Source organism: Nicotiana attenuata, unplaced genomic scaffold (genome assembly GCF_001879085.1).
Source record: "Nicotiana attenuata strain UT unplaced genomic scaffold, NIATTr2, whole genome shotgun sequence".
NCBI lineage: Eukaryota > Viridiplantae > Streptophyta > Magnoliopsida > Solanales > Solanaceae > Nicotiana > Nicotiana attenuata.
In genome coordinates this window covers 80,138-85,714 of record NW_017672716.1, presented here as the reverse complement: position 1 = coordinate 85,714, position 5,577 = coordinate 80,138, and positions in this window count along the sequence as shown.

Genomic DNA, 5,577 nt, shown 5'->3' with positions numbered 1-5,577 from the left:
AAAAGAAGAAAAGAAGGATCAGATTTGGGCTAACTCAATTTAAGCTCCTAAGCCCAATGCAATTGCACAAAATACCCGCCCCAATTGGCCCAAACCTGTTCCCCAACTCGGTCCAGACCCCCAGTACCCTAAACGACGTCGAATCAGGGGATTCAATCCCAGCCGTCGAGGTTTGATGATCGGACGGCTGGGAAGCCTAGGTCACTTAGTATTTAAATGTCCAAATGAACCCCGCCCCCTCAGAACCCCCTACCCCCACCTCCGTCTCTCACCTGTTATCAGAGACCTAAAACGCCACCGCCTCTCACCGTGCACCGCCGACCGAAAATCGCCTCCGCCGGCGGCGATCACCACCCAAAGGCCACCAAATTAACACCACTTGACCTCCTTCCCCTCCTCGTTCCAAATCCATGCCCCGTCTCCCTCAAATCTCACCCACACTGTTTGAATAATTGAAACCCTAGCGCCGCCTCAGCCGTGTCCGGCGGCGTTGACCCCAGTTAACCCCAAAATCAACACCAAGTAATCCCTTTCACATACACATTCCAAATCTCAACCCCGTTTGCCTCGAACCACAACCATACTCGTCGAATCTTGAATCTGGTTTGAACCCTAAAAGCCATAGCCTAGTCCGTTCATGCAAAGACATCTCTCAAGGTCCTTTCGGCGTTCGGAGTCCGTTTGATCTTGAAATAATGTCATTCGTTCGTTCTTGGCCAAGAACAAGCGTGTGACATTGTTTGAGGATTAAATCAGAGATCAGTCCTGAGTTCGAGCCGAGCCGGTGAGCCTCCTACTTTCTTCTGTTTATTTTTCTGTCTTCTTAGCATCTTTTCATCTTCTTTTCTTCTTTTTCTCTCTGGTTACCTGAGCTAATTTGGATAAGTTTTAGTTAGGATTGTTTGGCCTGTTTGATTCGCTTCTTAATAGCTTAATCAATTGCTGAGTTCGCCATTGTTTTCTTCACAAATCGAGTCCAATAGGTTTCAGTTCGATAATTTGTTTCGTTTAGTTCTTACTTCTTTTCTGAGTAATTCCTTGTTCTTGTTAGTATTTCAAGCAGACTCAGAGTCAATTCTCCTTTGTTTAATTTTATTCTCTTGGTTTTTATCTTTATCAAAATCGATTTAATAATCAGCAAGGGTCAAACTGGTTGTGGTAGGGCCTGGGTCAGGATTTGGGTTTTTGGTAACTCATGTTGGTTTATTTGGGAATTAGTTTGGGCTCTTAGAGTCATTTATGACCCAATTCAAAAAGGCCCAGCCGTTTGAACCCAGGTCTGTTTGGTAGCTTAGGTAATTTGCAAGGCCATTAGGGGTAGTTTAGGGAGTTCAACTCAGGGAATCTTAGTGGTACTGAAATAAGAAGCCCTTAGAAGCTTCTAGGTAGGGGTTGGAGTTGCAATTTCTGATTCTTGATAGTATTACTTGGGTAGCAAGTCAGGAATTTAGGGGTAACTTAGTTAAAATAGAAGTTCAAAAAGGACTAAAGGTTAAAAACTGAAGGTCTGAAGTTGCCCTAGTAACTTGCCTATAAAGGCATTGTTACTTAGGGCTGAAGGGAGATTCTAAGCACTGAAAAATATACTAAAAAACTCCAAGCGGCAAAATCCTCTAAAAAATACTGTTCCATTGCCCCCTTGCTTAGATTCTCAAAGTTTCTTTACATCTGAAGCAATTCTTGTTCATTTACGGTTTAACAATGGATTAAATCTTAGCTCTAAGGTCTGATTCAGAGGTGTTGGGTTTGCATTCGGTTGAAATCACCCTTGGTATACTGATTTGGGTTGCATTTTTTCCAAAATTGGATTCCTTTGGTCCTGGTCCAAATGTGTTTGCCTCCCTTTGGTTTTGATATTCGAGTTGGTTGAGTTGTGTTGCTGCTGGGTTGATTGTTGTTTTCTTGCTTGGCTGATTCCTCACTTCTTCTATTGTTTCACTTTTCCAGGTATTTCCTTAGCCCGTGATTGGGGTTTGAATGTTGATTATGTAAGAATGGAAGTTTCGTTAAATGAAGATGCTATTTGAGGCTGAATTCTCTTTCTTTTATTACTGTTTTATGCTCTATAATAGGATTTTAAGTAGTGGATATTAGTTAGAGTCTTCCTTTTTTGAATTTGGATGTGTAAAATGATTGGATGTGGCATTTGGATAAACAATGGACTCTATATTCATGTTTGAGTGTCCGGTGTATTTGTTAGCTAATCCAGAATTTGTTCAAGTGTAACAATAACAAGCAGTATTGTTTTCAGTCTAATTTTAGGATGAGATAACCTTTAAATTTGTTTGATTGTAGCTGCAATCAGTTGGTGGCTTCTAATTTGGTTTATATTTTTAAGTGCTATTGGTGCTGTATTGGAATGCTGTCGTTAAGTGTAGTTAAGACTATCTCTTGATAGGCACAAGAATGATTTCCAAAATCATACGTTATATGGCTCTTAGGCATGAAACCTTTAATTGCTTTACTCTCCCAAAATCATGGTACGATTCACGTACGTATGGTATCCTTGGAATTAGTCATTTAGCCTGAAGTTTGTGTTTAATTAACAATAATATTGGCTTTAAAATTAGTTTGGGTGTTCGTTATATGACTGGTTATGCAACAGGATTCAATACAGGATTTTCTTTTTCTTCTTTTGTTGAACCTCATTGTTAGTTAATTTTAAGGACTTAATGTTGAGTCCTACAATCAAGCCCATCAGAAGATGAAATTGGGCCGAACCTTGGGCCCAAGTTTAGTAGCCTTTGCAGTTGAGGTTTGAAGTGCCTTTCCTGGGCCTAATGTAAGCCCAAAGCTTCAATATCCTAGACTAATATTTCCTTTTCATTAATGGTTTTAGAGATTAAGGTAGGGTTTGGGCCTTCTAGTTAAGTAGCGTGCTTGAGTTAAGAGGTTTGCCTCTTGTTCAAGTGTGGACTTGAACTTGAGGTCCAAAGTCCTTAATTACTTTAACTAATAGCAATCCATATTGTTAATCAATTAGGGCCCATTAGAGACATTCCATACTAGAAAACAATAGTCTCTTTAGGGTGACCTTTAAATAAAACGAGGCGTGCCACGCCAAACAAAACTCATAAATTGCGTGGCCTCTCTTTTAAAATTTATATTAAAGCACTTAGAATTCGGGGCGTGCCGTTTAGCGAATTTTCACGGCCTCCCGCAAAGATAATAACACGTTAGTCGCTTTAGGCGCGCTTTTTAATAATCTTACTTTCCTAAATACGGGCGTGCATTTCATGCAACCCAAATCCAAATCCCAAAACGTTGAATAAAAATGTGTCGAGGATACGGGTGCATTTCATGTGATGTGATCCAAAAATACGTTTTCAAACGACGTTCACTTTCTTAAAAAATTTAATTAAAAGCGGTTAAACAATTCTAAAATTGCACCATAGGCTAAACATGTATTAAAATCAGATTTTGCTTAATATAGCAGTTGAGCGACCGTGCTAGAACCACGGAACTCGGGAATGCCTAACACCTTCTCCCGGGTTAACGGAATTCCTCCGGATTTCTGGTTCGCGACTGTTAAACAGAGTCAAACCTTTTCCTCGATTCGGGATTCAAACCGGTGACTTGGGACACCATAAATCTCCCAAGTGGCGACTCTGAATCTCTTAATAAAATGAATCCCGTTTCGATTGTCCTTTAATTGGAAAAACTCCCTTTATTATACCCTTCACGGGGTGTAGTAAGTGAAAAAGGAGGTGTGACAAGGGGAATACTTCGACCACTCGAAATGGACCAGACCATCATGACTTAAGCTTACCAGGGAACAGCCGTAGTCTTGAATTATAGAGCAATACCTTGTCTCTGGGGTTGAAATGTCGCTCCATAATGTTCTGGTCATGCAATCTCTTCATTCTTTCCTTGTACAACCGCGTGCTCTCAAAAGCCAGATATCTGAACTCGTCAAGCTCATGCAATTCAGTGATTCTCGTTGTGCCCGCAGCCTCAATGTCTAGGTTCAGCTGTTTCAGTGCCCACCAAGCTTTGTGTTCAAGTTCCACTGGTAAGTGGCAAGCCTTCCCAAACACCTACTTATATGGTGACATACCAATTGGTGTTTTAAAAGCAGTTCTATAAGCCCAGAGTGCATCATCTAGCTTCTTCGCCCAATCAGTTCTTGTGGCGTTTACTGTTTTGGTCAATACACTCTTTATCTCTCTATTAGACACTTCCACCCGGCCACTCGTCTGCGGATGATACGGTGTTTCCACCCTGTGACGCACATCATACTTCGCTAGCAACTTTTGAAAGGCTCGATTACAGAAGTGGGTACCTCTGTCACTGATGATAGCTCTCGGTTTCCCAAAACGGGTGAACATGTTCTTCTTCAAAAACCCCACCACTACTCTTGCATCATTAGTGGGAAATGCTGCAGCTTCTACCCATTTGGACACATAATCTACAGCAACAAGTATGTACTTATTGCCAAAGGAGCTGACGAAGGGACCCATGAAGTCAATCCCCCAGACATCAAACACTTCCACCTCTTGAATCGGGTTCATGGGCATCTCATGGCGCCGGGAAATGTTCCCAGTTTGCTGACATTCATTGCAGCCCTTCACCCATTGGTGCGCATCTTTGAACACTGTTGGCCAAAAGAAACCGGCCTCTAGCACTTTCGCAGCTATCCTAACTCCTCCGAAATGCCCTCCATATGCTGATGCATGACATGCCTGCAAAACAGAAGATTGTTATATCTTGGGGACACACCTCCGGATCATATTATCAACACATATTCGAAACAGGTAAGGTTCATCCGAATAGTACATGCGGCAGTCACGATAAAACTTTTTCTTTTATACTGAGGACAGATCATAAGGAACTATGCCATATGCCAGGTAATTTGCAAAGTCTGCATACCATGGCACTTCCTCAAGTTTGGCCGCGAGCAGTTGCTCGTCTGGAAAGGTTTCCAGAATGTCCTCAACCTCAGTTGAATTTTTAGCTCCCTCAAGTCGTGATAGATGATCATCGACTTGATTTTCTGTGCCCTTACGATCACGAATTTCGAGGTCAAACTCTTGGAGTAATAGCACCAACGAATTAGGCGCGGTTTAGATTCTTTCTTCTTAATTAAGTACCTGAGAGCTGCATGGTCAGTGTATACAATTACCTTAGAGCCAAACAGGTATGATCTGAATTTATCGAAAGCAAACACCACCGCCAACATCTCCTTCTCCGTCACAGTGTAGTTCAGCTGGGCTCCACTCAGCGTTCTACTTGCATAGTAGATTGGATGCATTAATTTGTCTTTCCGCTATCCCAGCACTGCCCCCACTGCATAGTCACTAGCATCACACATGAGTTCAAATGGCTGCTCCCAGTCGGGGGCAACAATGATTGGGGCTATGACCAGCCTCTTTTTTAGCTCCTCGAATGCTACCCTGCAATCATCAGAAAACAAGAAGGGGTGATCTTTTTCTAATAACTTACAGAGAGGGTTGGCAATTTTTGAGAAGTCTCTTATGAATCTCCAGTAAAAACCGGCATGCCCGATGAAGCTCCTGATTGCTTTGACTGAAGTTGGAGGGGGCAGCTTTGCTATCACATCCACTTTAGCACGATCCA